Source organism: Sylvia atricapilla, chromosome 18 (genome assembly GCF_009819655.1).
Source record: "Sylvia atricapilla isolate bSylAtr1 chromosome 18, bSylAtr1.pri, whole genome shotgun sequence".
Classification (NCBI taxonomy): Eukaryota; Metazoa; Chordata; class Aves; order Passeriformes; family Sylviidae; genus Sylvia; species Sylvia atricapilla.
Genome location: NC_089157.1, coordinates 4,002,058 through 4,020,944, shown reverse-complemented (window position 1 = coordinate 4,020,944; position 18,887 = coordinate 4,002,058). Strand labels below are relative to the sequence as shown.

At 46.4% G+C, this 18,887-nt stretch overlaps 1 long non-coding RNA gene across 2 annotated transcripts; it reads right to left on the bottom strand.

The window, feature by feature from the left end:
- Window positions 1-11,039: 11,039 nt before the first annotated feature.
- LOC136369167 (uncharacterized) lies at window positions 11,040-17,722 on the bottom strand. 2 transcript variants are annotated; one of them, XR_010744968.1, is made up of 3 exons: window positions 17,645-17,722; window positions 13,657-13,826; window positions 11,040-11,229 (listed from the first exon to the last, which is right to left on the bottom strand). It is a non-coding gene; the product is annotated as an uncharacterized lncRNA (long non-coding RNA). The 2 variants fall into 2 exon arrangements; XR_010744967.1 differs by lacking the exon at window positions 17,645-17,722 and adding an exon at window positions 16,504-16,719.
- Window positions 17,723-18,887: the final 1,165 nt, after the last annotated feature.

Here is an 18,887-nt window from a genome sequence, read left to right as displayed (position 1 = left end):
TTCTGGTAGGATTGGTTCTTTGTTTGAGATTCAGAGGATATTGTCCCTTTCTGCTGCTTTTGGTCTGTTTTAAGTAAGTTGTAGTGATTTCAGGGTTGTTAAATATAGAAACAAAAGACTGACCGAAGTGATTTCTAATTTGCACAATTCTGTATATAATGTGAACCTGTGCCAGGACTGGGACTGTTACTGTGACACAGAGACCAGGTAGGAGCTTTCTCCCAATCCCTACATGCAAACACCATTTCACCAAATTCCCTTTCACATTTTGGACCCTTTGGAAAAAAAGGATAAAAGGAACTGATCACTTCCAAGCATATTTGTGGAAAATGAATAAAACCCCTCTTGTGTCCAGGTGTTTTCATGTATAAATGGTTTTACAGCTCACCTAGCCCTGCTTCAAAACATTCCTACAGCTGGAACTGCAGGAAAAATTCAGTGCCTGGATTTGTGAAAATGAAAGAAATGCTTATTCTGTAAATTAGCAGAGTGAGAGTGATCTTCTGCCCTTCTGGAGTGAGGTAGAAAGAGGTCAAGGAGAGCTGAAAAGGAGGAAAGGACAGCTCTACCTGGGAATAAGCTTTTGAGTAGCTGGTTTGGATCTGAGGTGGAAGTGGCTGCTGTGTGTGTTTCCCAGGTCTGTATCTTAAATATTGAACACCGAGATTGTAAGTCCATTATCTGGATGCTGGAGAACCAACCTGACACAACCCTCTGAGTTTTCCAGCAAGATGATCTGTGTTTCTCTGACAGCAATACTGGTGCTGCTGGAATAAATGGTTTGTGGCTTGGGAGATGCTGCCTGGTTTTGGGAAGGAGCTGGATGTGGTCGGGCTGCTGAAGCAGCCCTGATGGCTTGGGGTGAGGAGAAAAGGAGTGGAAGGGTTTGAAAGTGAGTTTCTAGTGATGGTTCAAGTCCAAAGCCACAGCTTTGCTCTACCTGAATTAGATGTTTGGAGCTGGGAAGTGAGCATGTTATGATTCTCAGGGTCTGGGCTGTCTCTACAGAGAATAGAAATGGTCCCATCTGGGGAGCAGCAGCTCTGATGTCTCAGGGGTGGGGGGTTTAATTTATGGTTTATGTTTCAGCTAACTCGTTTCTCAGCTTTGGAAGCATTGCTGCTACTGTTTACAATAAATAAACTTCTGTTGTGACAAAAACCCTTGTGAAGGACATTTACTCCCTGAGAAGGAAAACACAAACTTTGCCTTTCCTTTCTCTAAAACAATCAATTCACAGACTCTCTCTGGGAATGCCAAGCATTGTACAGGCACCCTAGGCTCTTGATGAATGTTGATGTTGTTTTTTATGAATTGTATTATCTTACTCTGCAGGAAACAGACATTTGTCTATTTAATTTTGTTCTAGAAAAGAAGAAATAAGTGATAAAATAGAAACAGCAGAATGTGAGTCATGTTTTTCTCTGCTGGATGGACTTACCTGCTTTTTTTCCCTATTCCTGTTGTCACCTCATGCTATCAGTCACGAGGGCAAATCTGACAGGGGTCTCACATTTGGTGAGTAAATTATTCCTGTGAGCTGGCTGGGGGTGAGGGTACCCCAAAGCTGCAGACAGCCACAAGATCTCTGCTGGTCCTGAAGGAGTGTCAGCTCCACAGTGGTGACAATGACACCTTCTGGTGCTAAGCTGGTCTCAGAAAAAGCATTGTTTCCTGCCAGGATGAGGAGCACAGACCCACAGGCTGCAAGGCTTGGGCTCTGAAGGCATTGTGAGGCTGCAGATGGTTCTAATTGACACAGATTTTGCAATATGTAGATTTATTCTCTTGCCAGCCCCTGGGAGGAATATACATTCTCTGACCCTCTGCCCAAGGCTGTGTGACCAGCAAATGATCTCTGTGAGGTGGCAGAGCACCAGGCATGCATTTGGCAGGCAGGAGGTGCCCAGCAGCTCTGCCACGGCCCCTCTGTCACCCCAGGGAACCTCCTGCCCTGTCTGTGCCAGCTGTGACACAGGGCCCAGCCATGCCAATGGACACAGAGCCCTACACTGAGTTGCTCCAGTTTATTGTTTTCTGTGGGAAAAGAGACCACATTTTATTCTTTAAAAAACCCCAAACCAAATCCCACACTAATGGAGTCTGATGCTTTGCCCTCCGGGCTTCTCCAGGCTTCCAGGAAATCAGCTGATAGAGAGCAACACTAAAAAATAACCTGCAAGTGGAACACAGAGTTCTCAAAGGATCTCCTGTGTACCTGCTGCTAGAGGTGCCTGACCCCAAAGTGACTCCAAATTGGACAGAGATGGATTTGATGGGTGGACTGTAAGATGGATAAGAAAGTGGTTTGATGGTCACTTCCACAGGGCTCTGGCCAATGGCTCAGAGTCCTGATGGACATCAGTGACCAGTGGTGTCCCTCAGAGGTCTGTGCTGGGACCAGTGCTATTTCATACCTTCATTAAAGGCACGGGTGAAGGGGCTGAGTGCACCCTTAGTAGGATTGCAGGTGACACCAAGCTGAGGGTGCAGTGCCACCCTGAAGGATGGGGCCATCCAGAGGGACCTGGACAAGCCCCAGAAATGGCCCATGGGAGTCTCATGAGGTTTAACAAGACAAGTGCTGGCGCTGCCCCTGGGTCAGGGCAACCCCTGGGATCCATCCAGGCTGGGGATGAGCAGGTGGAGCAGCCCTGGGAGAGGGACATGGGAGTGCTGTGGGTGAGATCTGGACTTGCCCTGGCCCTAAACCCCCCTGCCCTGGGCTGAGCCCCAGCGTGGGCTGCAGGAAAGGGATTGGGATTCTGCCCCTGTGCCCCTCAGGTGAGACCCCACGTGCAGAGCTGCCCCAGCTCTGGGACAAGCTGGAAGGAGCTGGAGCTGCAGGAGAGAGTCCAGAGGAGGCACCAGGATGATCAGAGGGATGGAGCAACTCTGACGGGGGGAAAGGCTGGCAGAGTTGGGATTCTGCAGCCTGCCACAGGGAAGGCTTTGGGGTGACCAAATTGCAACCTCCAAGCATCTGAAGGGAGCCTACAGGAAAGATGGAGAGAGACTCTACAGGAGTGACAGGACAAGGGGAATGGCTTCAAACTGATGGGAGGTTTAGATTGGATATTAGGGTAGAATTCTTCCCTGTGAGGGAGGGCAGGCCCTGGAACAGGGTGCCCAGAGAAGCTGTGGCTGCCCCATCCCTGGAAGTGTCCAAGGCCAGGTTGGATGGGGCTTGGAGCAGCCTGGGACAGTGGAAGGTGTCCCTGCCCATGGCAGGGATGGCACTGAGCGTGTCTACTGTCCCTGTCAACCCAAACCATTCTGTAATTCTGTGATTCCATGAACTGTGTCACTCTAGGAGTACTTATTCCAGCCCTCTTTTTTCCCTACCTGTCTACCAAACATCCCGATGTAAGTTAGCAGCTCCTCTCGCCATTTAATGATTTTGTGCATAACAAACTAGACTTGTAGTCTAGACTTTTCTTCATCATCTCATGTTGACACGAGTGCCAGTGGCTGAGGTTTTATGTGTTTTGTGAAATTTTCATCCTGGGACAGAACATCAGAGTTCAATTCTATTTTGCTCCAGGGGTGTGATATATTTAAAAAACTCTACACATAGGGAACAGACCCATTACTTCAACTATTGTCTTTGGTGGTGACTGTGGCTGTGTGTGACTGACCACTGACCTGAGTCCATTTTGGCTCTGCCAAAATTTGATGAAGATACATGGTGACATTTTCAACTCTATTACCTAAGGAGCAAAGGAAGCAATGTCTCTGTATCTCTGTAAGTGAGACAGCTGCAAAAGCTTCAGGAGGACATTCCCCAGTGGTGATGACACCTTGTGACATGACCTTTACTGATGCCTGAGAGAAAACTGCACATCCTTCACCCCCAGCAGTGGGGCCTGCAGCTTTGTGCTCCTGCCACCACCCCGGCTGACTTGCCTGGGCTTTGAAGCAGTTTTGAAAACACAAAGGTGTGGGAAGGCCGGTTTGAATCTCAGTGGTCTTGAATTACCCTGGCACAATGGGTCCCACCTGGGTGGCAGTGCCAGGTCCTTGATGGGTGGTGGAGCCTGTGCCTCACTGGCCCGTGCTGTTCACAGATGTCTTTTGGCTCAGCTGGAGCAGAGAGGTGATTCAAAACCTCAAATATCAAATGGGACTGGAAATTCCCGTGACCTGCACAGCAGGACTGTGTGCAGCTCCCAGCAGCTTCCTGCTGAGCACAGGGAGAAGGGTCCCAGCCATTGATCCATTTTCCCAAAGGGAAGCTGGTGACAGATGTGACACAATCCTGAGATCCTCTGTAGCCCACCAATGAGTCAAATAACGACCCACAATATTTGCCAAAGCACACATCATGTCTCTTGTCTGCCTGATGAGCTGGGATCTGTTGGTGGAGCTCTTTCCAAGGCTTTTTGGAGCAGGCCCCTCTCCACTACCCTCCCTCTGTGGCTGGTTTTGGGTCACAGCCCCAAGCTCAGCCTCTCTCCGTGTGACAGTGACACATGGGCTATACCAGCCAGGACCCCTCGGGGCTCTGGCACATGTAGGGTGTTGAGCTCCTGAAATTTTCCTGCTCTGCTGTAATTACTGCTGGAATTCTGGGGCAGAGATGCCCACATTGGGGGTTGCTTTTATTAGGTGACCTTTCCTCCAACTTAAAAAGCTTCAGTGCATGTGCTTTTAGGGCTGTTAATGAGTTTTTCTCTTAAAGCAGGAGCTTGTGGTTGGTCATAGACATAATTTTAAAATAATAAATATAATATTTGAAGCAGAAGTTTTCAAAGGGTATATCAGCTCTGCAACAGGATGGTAATTGTAGATTATTTTGGGGTCTCTAAGAATAAACATCCACTGTAGAGCTTTTGTCTTCCCAGAAGTCAGCACAATAGAAGGAAATGGAAGTTTAAGAAGTGTGAGTGAAATGGCTGAAGATTAAGGAGATAAAGTGAATACCCTAAACATGTGTGAAGGAAATCTGAAACCCAACTCTGGATGAACAGCAGTGAATTTTCTCTCTCAGCTCTCCTGAGGGCTTCATCTTGCACAATCAACCTCTACCCTTCATTCTTCTTATCTATGGGCTCTGACTCTGGGAGGTCACTGGGAGCAGATCCAGCCCAGGAACTTTCACCCCAGTTTCTCTTCCTGGAGTTCCAGTAGTGGACGTGTCAAAGATCCAAGGCTTTTTATGGGAAATCAGCCTAATTCTCAACATAATGGAACAAAAGGGAAATTCAGGGAGCTGCATTCTCACAGCGCAGTTTTAGAGATCTTATCACATTGTGTCGAATATGTTTTCTCAGTATTTTACAATGTCAACCTGATTGATTTCTCTCTGCTTTTATTATTTTAACATTATTGGCAACAGCAAGCTGTGTCACTATGCTAAGGATATGTTCTCTATCTATTATGTCATCTATTCCATGGGTTTCCTATTTCATTGCTAGATCAACAATCAGCTTCCTCAGCACAGATCAGAGCTCTCCCAGGTGAAGCGACGTGCCTGAAAACAGGCTTTGAACATTTTGGAGTTGATGGGATTTTTTTGGCTGCTTGATTTTTTTTTCTCCCCCAGCCCTACAATAAAAATGAAAATCCTTCAGCAAAAGAAAACAATGATATTTCTTTGTTGCAATGGCCAGTTCAAACTGTTGCTGAGCAGTTCTGTGGCCATCTACAGTCACATGTAACTTTCTCAAGAGCCAGCCTGGTGGCTGAGACCAAGTGATTTTCATCCTGGGAGCTTTAATTCTTTGCAATTGTGCTCCAGTTTGTGGTGCTCACCTCTGGATTGGTTCTCAGAAGTTGTAAAGGGACGATTTCCTGATCACCTGAAGGCAGTGCCTGGTGCCACTGTCCATCCCTCCAGGTCTTCACAAGCTTGGTTACTTTTGCAAGGGGCAGTGGGTCACAGACTGGTGAGAAAACGTGGTATTATTCCTGGGTGGAGTAGGGGAATGTTTAGCATAGAAAAGGATGAGAATGTCTGGTTATGAAACAATTTCCTAGATCTTTCTTTCCTTGGAACATCTGTGTGAAAGCAGATCTTGTTTAGGAATGTCTGCAGCAAGTCAGTTGTGCAAATGGAAGGGACAGTAAAGAAACCCTGAGGAGAACTGAGCATGGTCTGAGATAAAAACTCATAACCTTTCTGGGAATTCATCTAAAGGAAATGTGGGGTGTGAGGTGCTGATGTAGCTCCTGACTGAATGTCTCTTGTCAGTATTTTGCTGCAGTTCTCTGTTAAAAATTTCAATTATTTGGATTTGAAGCAGCATTGTGTTGAAATAAACATACTCTGCATGTGATTTGGATGTTTAACAAGTGTTTTAAATTGCTCAATTATTTTTATGTGTGTTTATGGATGGAAAAATGAAAATACAGTGGTTCTTAGTTAACTCCATTCTGTTCCATCCATAATCCTCAAAAAACTCAGAGCTGTTTGGATTCAGCACCTGCTGCCTCACCTGTTTCATCCAATTTCCCTCGTGCTCTTCTGAGCAGAAAAAGGAAGTTAAAATTCCAGGCCCACGTATACTTGTGTTTTTTTCAGAGGCAAAGAACATCTTGACTTGACATTTGTGGAGGGCAAACCAGCTCTGCCGGCCTGGGCTGGATCCCAGCATCCCATCTCTAAGGATGACCAGCAACCTGCAGGTAGCTGGGATTCCTTTGGGATGGACCTGCGGAGCAGGAGGGTGCTGGGGCTCCACTTCCTGAGCTGGAGTTGACATCAGAGCCAAAGTGTTGAAGAGCCCTGGTCGCTGGACCTTCCTCACATGAACCTGTCTAATCCCAAATATTTCTGGACTTTGCCTGGTCCCCAGCAAAGGGCCCTTCTCTCGATCGTTTTAAGCACAGAGCACAATGATGGCTTTTGTGAGCCCCACTTTGTTGTCCTGCAAGGACAGAGGAGGTGACATTCCTTGTTTCTCAGGGTCATTGACATCTTCATGGCCATCTCTTGCACAGCTTTGCTGTGCCCTGTGCCCTTGCTCCTGCAGCCCGTATTTCCCACATTGTCCATTTTCTGCATTTGTGTATTTTTCAGATCTAGTTTATGTTATTGGGGTATGAGCTAGTTTATGTTATCAGAATATGAGCTAGTTTATGTTATTAGAGTATGAACTAATAGGATGTAGAAATACTGTGGCTTTAGTTGTTCTGATATGTGTTTCCTTCCTAAGACTTCCAGATGTTCTGTTTCGCTTTGACAGGACAAGAGGAAATGGCCTCGAACTGTACCAGGGGATGTTTAATTTGGACATCTGGAAGAATTTAATCACTAAATGGATTGGAGGTGGAGATGTCCAAGGAATTCAGTGCTCTGGGCTGGCTGGCAAGGTGGGCATTGGGCACAGGCTGGATTCAATGATCCAGGTCTTTTCCAGCTGAAATGATTCCAGGATTCCATGGTAACTGCAGTAGCACTGAGCTACTTTTGGCACACGTGCCGTAATCCTTATGTCTCTGTCTGGGAAAGCTGATTGTGACTTTGCTGTGGTCGTCATACACTGAGCTGATTGACCACACTTCCTCAATTCAATTCCCTTAAGGAAAAACTCTCTTCCTGTTTGTGCCTTCACATCTGAATAATGAATTTTCTGCCATGCTAATAGAAAGAAAAACTCCAGTAGTCACTGCTGTATTTCTATGTCTGTTTCTAAAGGGGAATGAAAACATGAAAGGCTTCATTTGTCCCCCAATTCAGTTTGTACAATCCCTGCTGGATAAGCAGTCGTGGAGAATAATGAAGATGGGTTGCCAGGGCTGTTCTGCCTGAAGTCATGTTTTTCTCTGAAACAGATCTGCTCTGTGTTGCACAACTGACAGGGCTTCAACTGCAAAATGTTAGCAGTAAGGAGGAATATCCGTGGTGCATCAATCAATGAGCATTCAGAGGCATGCAGCCTGCCAGCATCTGGCTGTGCCTCATGGAAGAAAAACCTAGAGGAGACTGAAAGCCAGTGTTGGAGGAAAGGGTGTGAGTTCTCAGAGAGCACCAGTTACATCAAATGGAGTTGGAACATTTAATAAAACTGTCCCCTAGGCAAGAGTTGGATTTTGGTAGGAAAGAGTCAGTTTAGACCAACTAGAATTTGTTTGGATAAATAGCTTCAAGTCATCTTTGTGCTGGGTGGGAAAGAGAAGCTCTGCTCAGATAAGGAAGCCCTTGGTTGCAAACCAAAAAAACCCACTGATGTTTCAGAAACGGTGTTGCCATCTGCAAGATCCTTTTACACCACGAGCTGAAATTGCTCCATAGCTGGAAAGGAGATCTCAAAACAGTGTGGTCCAGGTGGAAGGGCCGGGGGTGAGCACAGCAGAGAGGGAAACACAGAGCTGCAAAGGGAATTTCTTCTTGGATTTATTGCCTTGCCTCAAGCAGTGGAAGCAGTGAGCCTTGCTGCAGTGTCTGTAGCGGAACTGCACTGCGGAGGACTCACAACTGCCCTGCATTGTTCCCCACCTGATTCCCCATCTGCAACAGCCACCAAAGCCCTTGGGCTGCAGTGAGGTTAACACCTTCTATCTCCTCAGTGTGTAGGAAATATAATAAAGTCACAGGCTTGTGAATAAATGTCCCTTTTGGAGAAGGAAAAAGGGTTCAAAATCTCCAGATTCCCGATCCAATACAATCTGTAGAGTAGGGGAGCACAAGTCAGGTGCAGTGGTGTCAAGGTGTCAGATATCAATAGCATCAGACCCTGTGTATATTTATCCTTTGGAACACACACATGCCAAGTGACACACGGTTCTTCCTTTGCAGCTGGAAGCAGTGATGTTATCTCAGTATGAAAGTCCCCTGCATCACAGAGCTCTCATGTGAGATAGGAGATAGGTGAAAATCCTCGTGCCAGGGCTGAAATAATTTCCTTCAAGAACAATATCCACATCACAAATCAAACTTGTTATAAATAGCCAAATTAAGAGCAGAAGAGTTACATACAAAGCCTGAATCATACAAGGCAGAAGAGTTACATACAAAGCCTGAATCATACAAGGCAGACTACTGAAGGAGGTAACTCTCTACTATTAGTTTCTTTTCCCTCAAACCCTGACCATCTGTGTATATTCTTCTCTGGTTTTGCACAGGGCAGTAGACTGGAGCATGTGAACAGTCTGTTTCAGCCTCACAAGGTCCTGCAAACTTCTCTGCTGTCTGTGATGCTGTGATTGCCTTCTACTGCTCCTGCTTCATTTTGCAGGCTTTAATTCCCACAGGCAGGTTTGCTTGGTGCTGCTGAGCAGCACACTTGGCTTTTTGCTGGCCTGCAGTAGGACACCTGCAAGGGAGTAGGGGTGTAAAATCTCCTGGGTTTTGTGCTGAGAGAAACGATTTAACACCTTATTTCACACTGAACTCCTGGGGGTGTGGCTTCTGAGCTGCTGCTGGGACGTCTGTAGTGCTGGGACTAGGACTGAATATCAGAGACAACAGGATTAAAACTCCCTGTGGGATCTTGAGCTGATTTTCCTGGTTTGCTGTTTGAGCAGTGCTCTCTCCCCTCAGCGAGCAATCTGCTCCCTAGATTTCACCAGATGAGTCTGGGAAAGATGTCTCCTATCATGTTTGTCGCCTTTTGGATTTTGTTATTCTCTGGGCAACACCTGGATTTAAATTCCTTGGAAGGCATATTGAGCTGCCCTGAGATGCCAAGGAACATGTCTTTTGAGTTTTCAGTTGTGCTCTTTGCTTTAGGGCAATAACAGAATTGTTTGTGTCTGCATAAGTAGACATGCTCTGCAATTCCTTTGGTTCAGTTTTGAGACAGGAATGCCCAAATCCATAGAATCTGCATCCTGCAGATGGAGACATGAATGTGAACAAGTTCCTTGGAATCTAGAAAGAAGGTGAATGAGGAAGCAGTGAAATACCTGTGAGGCACACTGACCTAGGAGCTAGCTGGAGCAGTTAGGAACTATCCTGGTGGCAGCTTTCCCTCCGAATCCTGAAGGTATTTTTGCTTTAGCAGAGGATAAACTGGAATACAGGAAGGGCAGGATGCTCCAGATCACACTGAGTGACCACCTGGGAGCTGGGATGTGCCACTGGGTGATCTTGCCTTTTAGGCTTGCAGACCTCTTGGGTGTTGCAGACTCAAAAAAATTAACACACAGCCATAAGCAAATAGACAAGTTTTTCAAGGCTGCCAAACCCTCACTGTCTAATAAATGGTCCCAAGGGAATTTGTAGCTGATTATTTCTGGGGTCTGGACTGGTGGAAGGCAATAAGACTAAAATATGTGGCCTGGGCTGGTGTTGCCAAGTCTGGAGCACAGCAGAGCTGTTGCTGCTGTTCCTCTTCTGAGGAACGTGTTCTTTGCCTGACGAAAGACTGATGGGGAAAGCTTGACAGCATAAAGCTGATTTTGCCCTTCTTGAGCATTTCCCCTTGCAAAAGAAAAATCCCATCCCACTGCTGCAGGCAGCACTGTGTTTGCTTGGCCTGTGGCAGGGCAGGGATGTGCAGAAAAGCAGGGACTTTAAACTGGCAGATGGTGAATGAGACCCTTTGTGCTGGGGTTAAAGGGACTGCAGCACTCTTTTCTCAGACCCGTGAATCTTTTGGTGAGATCCAGTCTCTGACAGAAACCAGGTTCTAAAGGCCTGGTTCTAAAAACCAATAAAGGGGGTTCTAAAAACCAATAAATCTGAAGTTGAGGTATCAGTCATTTGGAGCTGCCTCCTCCTGTTCCCCATCCTGTGTCACATTGTAGAGACCTGTGCTTTTGAGAACTGAAATGATTTGCTCATTGCTCTTTCTCCCAGACAGCTGCTTGTGACTCACTTCAAGCTGGAAATGCTTTTAATTATGGTCCCAAGTGTGCGACCTCCAACTTTCCCAGAGATTGAAAAATTACCTCTAGGCCACTTTTGTGTGAGACTTCACTGCATTAGGAATTTTTATGAGCTGGAGCAGCTCGTGACAGGAACACATTTGTGTTTGGGTCATCCCTGTGCTAGTTGGCTAGGGTTCAACTTTGGTGCGGCTGCATGGATCTCATCCAGTCATGGGACAGTGGTAAAGCAAAGCAAACAACTCGTGCTCTGCACTAACCTTGTCTGTGCAGTTCAGAATACAACAAACAGATGAAGGAGGATGAAGCTGGTTGCAAATGTTCCTCAGTGGTGACTTTTCCAAGGAGTGCTCAAATTAGGCTACTGACTGTCATAGGGTCTAAGAAAAAGTAGAGAGATTACATTTCCCTCTTGTCAGAGTGAGCAGGCTGGTGGAAGTAGGAACAAAGCTGGGCCTGGAAATAAAATCACAGAATTGAGTGGGCAGGGTGCAGGTTGGAAAGGGGTGAGTCGGGGTGGCCAAGACTCAGCTCATGGTGCAGGGCACAAGGAAAGAGCTGTGCCCTCACAATCAGATGATGTGGCAATGTCCTGGGCTGTAAATCTCCCCCGCAGCCATAAACTCAAAGATGAACTTGTGCTTATGTTGCAACAGAAAGCAAACAGTGACAAGAAAAACAACCAGACTGATTAAAGGGGAAGAGAAAATTAATTGTTTTTTCTGAGGCTCCTTGGCCCCGAGGGAGTCAGAGGTGCCACGAGGTGCTGGGACCCCCCAGTGGTGCCTGGTTCCCTGTTACCAGCAGCTCAGTGCTGTTCCTGGCATGGTGTCAGTTCTGGCCCTGCCCTTGGTCTGTGGTTGTGATTTCCATCTCTAGGGCAAGGTGGAGGGGCTGACACGTGTGAGCTTGGCCAATGAGCCCATGGGAAGGCTGCCTCCTGTCCGTGTGTCTGTCCATGGTCTGTCTGACTGCACTGTGGGATGCCTGCTTTGGGCTCCAGTGCAGAAACCCTTGTGGACTTGCTGGCTGTAGGGCAAATCTGCAAGTAGCAGTAGCTTATCCCAAAGGGCATTAGGCCCCCTCTGCACATCCCTGTGTCTTAGGACAAGATGGGCAGGGAAATACCAAATTTCTTTCAGATGGTTTGGAAAGAAGCTGTGTGTTTCCTTTTCCAGGCTGCTCAGAGGACGCACTTTTTAAAGTCTGAATATGATTAATCAATGGAAGACCAGGCATGTCACTGTGTGGTTATAAAGAAGTCAGAGTGCTGGCAGTTGAAAAATTTAATACTACACCAGTTTTTCAGCTGAGGAGATGTTTTACAGCCTGCTGTATAGCCCAATATGCCACTGGGGCTTGTAAGATGTTAAATAAACCACAGCTTTTTTTAGGAGTGAGGGGAAAGGACAGGGAAATGATCCATTAAAACTTACAAATTTATGTCACCACTGAGGAACATTTATAAGCTCACCTACCAAGCTGTTACCTTAAAGGAAACTTAGACAAGACTTAGACATTTGTCTGTCAGTCAGAAACCCTGGGTACCACATCTGGCACACAGTGGGGATCCCTGGCTGGATGGGGCCAGGGAAGGCTGCAGTGTGCTCTGCTGCCCTAAAAAGTTTATAATTATCAAGCATCCATATGCAGAAGGCAGTTTCCTCCACCTGCCTTTGGGTCATGCCTGGCTGGTTTTTGATCTGAAGGGAGAGGGAATGGGGTAGGAAATAGAAAAGCCTGAGCCAAAACCTCTAGGGATATTGGAAAGAAGGCAGCACCTGGAGTAGAGCACAGGGTAGATGGGGGGAAGTAGATGTAGGAATGTACTGGGGAGTGATGTTAATTAACTCTGAGTGTGATTATTATTACCTGGGGTCTCAGCCATTCTGTCTTTGATGCCCTGAGCCTGGCACATGAGTGCAACAACAGTCAAATGTCCTGGTGGAAGCTGCAGCCCCTGAACTCTGCAGCCAAATTGCTGACCTGGTGATACAGAAACCCCCTCAGGGAACTGCACCTGGCGCATCTGGGAGAACCATGCCAAAAAAACCCCTCAGGGAACTGCACCTGGCGCATCTGGGAGAACCATGCCAAAAAAACCCCCTCAGGGAAGTGCATCTGGCAGAACCATGCCTGACAACAGCTTCCTTGTGTGAGCAGCTGTCGGGTGGTACACAGGTACTTGACTGGTGAATTATTTGATCACTTGAATTATAAAAATCATTTTTATGATGCTGCTTTAATTTCCACAAAAAAATTATGGTCTTCATTATATTTCAGCCGTAAATTACTCCATGCACTATTTCAATGATGTACCAGATTAGCAGGAAAGTCCCTTGCAAACATGAAAGTGGAGGTTCTGCAGATAAGTGAGATTTGGAAGCCAAACACTCCATAATTCTCATGCTTTGTCTCATGGGCTCAAACACCTGGTATTTCATGAAAAATGAAATTTCCTTATGTCCTCTTTAGCTGTTGAGAAACAAAGACTTGTTAAGATCACCGCGGTGTTTGTTCTCAGGGAGTCAAAGAAGATGTGGGTCCCATCTTGGATTTAATTTGCAACTGCCTCTTTTATGACCCTTCTTCTCTTTTATTAAAGGAACAGTAGTAACAACTAGCTTTGGTATTACCCAGAAAGTAAACAACTTATTCTGATAAATTGTTTAAGTTTCCTTTTACAGAAGGCTTTGAATCTTGTTTTAGACTGTGATGGAACCGCTTTGTCCAAAATATTGTTGGTTCACAGAATCACAGAATAGTCTTAGAAGGGACCCAGAAGGATCACCAAGGATCATTAAGTGCAGTTTTAAAGTGAATGGGCCATTTGGGATCAAACTCCAAACCTTGGCATTACTAGCACCTGCTCTGACAACTCACCTGGTCCCAGGTTGTGTCTCTGCAAATCCAGAAAGGTTTTGGATCTCTGCTTCTGCGCATTCTGACCTCTGGGATGCTGTTGGGTACTAACTGTGCCACAGCAGCCCAAACCAGCTTCCTTGGGCATGCAGAGTGGGTGCACAAATGCTTGGAAAAGGGTGCTCTTTCTCCTGAAAAGATATGAAAGCATTTTGAGGTCAGAGGGTCACAACAGCAGATACGGTTCTTGTTTGGCACTCTTGGCAGAGAGTGTTCTAGGAAATGGCCTGCCTTTTAGAGGAAGCTCATTTTCAGCTTTTGCAGAGGCTTTGGAGCATTGCCACAGACACTGGAGCTGTCAATGTGTATTTCTTGCAAGACAATCTTGGTCACATTCCATACAGTAATTTTCCAAACTCTGGTATTGGCAACAATAAAAAACCAAGACTCAGCTGTGGAAGAGAGGTGCTTTATTTCACACTTGCTGTCTCCCCAGCCAAGAGTACTGTTTCAGGGTGATTTGGCCAGCTCTAAACAGGTTGACAGTGAAGCAGAGCACAAACACAAACAGTGCATGATCTTGTCTTGTGGGGAGAGCAGCTTCTTGGCAGGCCTCAATATAACTCTCCCACCACTTAAATAATAATTTAAAAAAAAATCCTAAGACAAGATGCCGAATATTTGGGAAGGTGATTGGATCATCCTGCAGGGAAGGAATGAGGGAGTTTGGGGTGGCTACTCAGCTGCTGGGGCTGGCACAAGCTCCTGGCAGCAGGGGCTGCTCTGTGTGCCACAGCACAGGCACAGTGGGCAGCTGCTGGGCTGGGGCTTGGGGTGTTCAAGATCACCTTAATTTGCTCCATCCATCCATTTAATTGTGCTGTCAGGTACTTTTGCTGGAGGAAGTGTTATTGATGCCTTCGGTTTCAATTTTCATGTATTTCAGGTTCTGTGCTGCCCAGGGGTGCAGCTCTGAGCTCACAGTCAGTGTCACTCAGCTCTGCACACAGCAGGGACACAAAACAAATCCTTCTCCTGCTGCACACCAAGGACAACTTCCAGCCCAAAAGCACAAACCAGGGTGGGCTGAAGGGAGGAACAAGAAAGATGAGACCTCACAGCCTGGAGCTGGAATTGGACAATTAAACCCCAATATGCAAATGGACCAAAACTTATAAAATGTAAGACCTCGTCAGCCATTTTGGGACCATTCTTAGTCCACCTTGGGTGTAGCCCTGGCCAGGCTCTTGTCGTGCCCAAGGTGTTTATTGAAGGCTTTTCAATAAATATCTACTTTATTCTCCAGCTCTGTCCAGTCTCTGTTCCAGCTCAGCCTTCCCAAGGCCTCATTAAGGTATCGAGATGATGCTGAATCATCCAGTACCCTGCAGATTTCTGGAGCAGGGGACAGCACCTGGGGGCCATCAGACCATTTCCGTGGTCATCAGGAGAAAAGCTGGTGAGATGTCTGTGCCCTGGCAATGGGGTCCTGTCCAGCACAGCTGCCCTGTGTGCTGCAGCCCCAGGAACTAACGAGGCTGAAGATTCCAGACCTAAAGGGAGCCAGCAAGGGAGATGGAGAGGGACCTTCTACAAGCACATGCAGTGACAGGGCAAGGGGGAAAGGCTTCAGACTCATGGAGTAGCTTTAGATGTGAGATTAAGAGGAAGTTGTTTTGCTCTCAGAGTGGTGAGGCCCTGGTTTCCCAGGGTTTCCCAGAGAAGCTGTGGCTGCCCCATCCCTGGAAGTGTCCAAGGCCAGGCTGGATGGGATTCTGGACAACCTGGTCTAGTGGAACCTGTCCCTCAGGGTGAGACTAGATCTTTAACTACACCTCCAAGTTCCTTTCCAACCTAAAGCATTCAATGATTCTATAATTTACATTGTGCCCAGAGCAGGAGGGGATCCCTGAGCTGTGCTACCCCATGGGACACTGAGGAGTAGCTCCTGTAGCAGAAGAGGCTCACCCCCGTGGCTGCATCTCTGTTACTGACCATGGCCTTGAAGTCAAAGAAGTTTGGTCAAATGTTGGACTTTGTAGTTTTGCAGGGCTTTTCCAACCTTAATGATTCTATGACTCTAAGGAAAAGATCAAAATTGTCTACAGTCCATCTGACCTTGGGGTTCAGAAGTTAATCTCTTCTCATTCCTGCCCTTGGTGACTCTTCTGCCTCCAGGGCAGCTCCTGGAAGTAGAGACTTCCTCATGAGGTGTCCATGGGAGCTTACATGAGCTCCTTCTGCCTGCAACATCTCAAGCAGCTGCTGATTCCTTTTGCAGTAATTCACTGGTTCCAAGATGGAGTTTTTCACAGTAGCCTCTCTTCTCACCCTTCTGAGGAAAGCTCAATGTGCATGCTCAGGTTTGTTGGGTAACTTTTTCAACCAAAGCCAGAAAACAGCTTTGGTTTTTTCTCGTGGCGCCTGGCTGACAATTGGCTTGGCAATAAAAAGGCATTTTCCAACCCTTTAATAGCAGTCATAAATATTGGGGTAATCCTTTTTATGCTGCAACCATAAAACTTTTTATGTTCCAACCTCGTGCTCTATTTTCTTAACGTACCAGATTAGCAGGGGAATTCCTCACCAAGGTTGTGGTAAGATAAGTGATATTTGGAAGCAAAACTCAGTGACGAAACACACTGAGACCAACAGTCTAGTGGGACAAAGGCTGTTAATGGTGAGACTTTGGAAGGATCCCCATGCTGCCTTATCACTTTATATTTCCCAGAACATGAAATAACCTATATAGGATATTACAGTTGCTTGAAACAAAAAGGAATAGAAGCCCACAACACTTCTTATAATCTTGCACATAGCTAAGAAAAACTGAGGTTCTTCTATGTTCGTAGTATTTGACTTTCATACCTTCTGGTTCATTTATTGTGTTGAGTTTCTGGGTAAAATTCTGGTTAAACTTAACAGTGGTATTCTGAGCTGATAATTCTGGATTCAGCTAGAAGGGGTTTTCTGCTGTCAGGATGGATCAAAGTATGAGATTCCTTGGCCATAGGAGAAAGTTCACATTGGAGGTTCTCTCTCTTGGAAGTCGAAATGAAGCCTTGTTCAGGAGTGGAGTTTCTGGGATTATTGCAATATAAATACAATTTAATTAATGAGAAGGAGAAACTCCTTACTGAAGATATGAATTACTAATATTTTTTTTCTATTTATCACAGTTTATAGTCAAAGCATGCAGTGCAAACTCTGTAGAAACTAAAACTTATCCAAGCAGTTTTTGGGTACAGAAGATCTTTGCCAGGCCTGGTAATTCTAAAGTAGGCAGCATATGCTACCCCCGAATTTCTGCCCTATGCTTGCAGAAAGCAGATGTTTGAGGAATTTGGTATCACTCAGAGGGAACACTGAAAATGAAAAACCACATTATGCCAGGGCCAGGGAAACTTGAGGAAGTGGTGAATCTGAAACAACTCGTGTGGTTTGGTGTTACCAAATCCTGTTCTCGGAGACTAATGCTTTCTGTTGGAAATGAATCAAGACAAAAGAAAAATTACATTTTTTGTGTCATATTCCCAGAATATTGATGTCTTTAGTGCTGCCAGCTTGCACTAGAACAGCTGTTGTTTTAGGTTGGCTGGGTTTGAGTGAAGGGTTCAGTCCTGTTAGCAACTTCTGGAAGTCCCCAAACCCCCAAAGTGTGTTTTTCCTGCTGTGTTCCAGAATTGCAGCTCGTGTCCTTGTGCTAATTCATATCACGTGTAACAACACGTGAAGGCAGTCCTGGCTGAGCAGGTCAGGCCAACCCACGGCACCCAGTGAGACTCTGCTGCCAGGGGTTGTTTCAGGCTGTGAATTCATTGTAGGGTGGCACTGGGCACTGGCTGGGAGTGGCACACACGTTTGTTTGGAGCATAAACCCTCTGTGAAGTCGCTGCCAGATGGACTGTGCTGAGTGCCAGGGGATTGGAGGGGAAAAACTGCAGACCTGGGGCTTACTGCAAGAGTGACTATATCATCTTGTGCTTCATTCCTGGAAATGATTACCCACCTCATGACTTACTGTTGCCTTTATTCGACTTCTGTAGAGATGTAGAAACCTTATTTTTATGCTGGAGGTGATCCTTGCCAGCCAGGGCAGACTCTGCCTCAAGGAAGGGCATAAGGGAAACTAAGGGTTTTATTGTATTATTGTTGGCTTGTTTGGTTTCAGTTGGCTGTGTTAGTTTTTGTGGTGGTTTGGGTTTCTTTTCTGGGAAATGTCTCCAGTTTAATGTCCTGAGCCTGAAACAGAAGTGAAATGGTAGACAAATGTCCCAATTTGGGAGCATTTTTCTAACACACAGCTGCTCTGAGCTGGGACTGTGAGAGCAAAGCAAGGCACCCACGTTCCCTGGAGGGGCAGTGTGGGTGTGCAGCACAGTGATTAATTTGAATGCTGATCAGTTCTGTATGATATCTGCTAAATAACCCCTGAAATTGAGTTTCCCTAAGGGTCAGCTTCCACGTCTTCCACTACAAGGGCACAGTGCTCAGGATAAACCAAGCATGTTAATCCTTCCAGGAATACTCCTTTGCTCCCGGAGTAAAATTTGCAAGCAGAAACTCCTTGTTTGGACTTTCTAGGCTGTAGATCATGATAAAAATGTGGATCATGACAAAATGCAATAAAACAGAGGCTTGGTGAAAGGGTGAACTGTGCACTGGGAGAAGTTTTGCTGTTCTTAGATCCAGCTATCGTTTATGGCAGCCCAGGGCTGGGACTGCTGCTTGTGACCGGCTGGAGGACACCGTACACAAGGCAACAAAAAGGAAACCAAAGGTTGTTCTGTGTGTCAAAGCAGGATCCAAGTCAAGGCAAAACATCTTATGGCTGTGTGGAGAGATCTGGAGTTGTAGAGAAGAGGGGAAAAGGAGAGGGTCAGGCACTCTCCACGTCACCCTCCTGTTGTAACCTCCTTGTGCTGCATTTGCTGAGAGTTAAAAATCTGCTTTGATAGTTTGATTTGCCTTATGCCACCCCAAAAAACCCCACCCAAAAAGGAGAGAAAAAGCAGCAGATCTTACCCTCATCTGCACCCTGTGCTTACAGCCCTGAGCTCACAGCAGACCCTGGGAGCCCTTGCACGGCCAGGCAGCACCAGACTGGGGAGCAGATCTCAAATCCAGTCCCCGCACATGGCTGTAGCAGTACCTACAGGGACAGGGGCACTGCTCAGCTCTAAGCAGGCTCCTGGGAAGTTTTAGGGTGTGTGATTGGGTTTTCCCATGTTTTCCAACTTCATTTCCTGCAG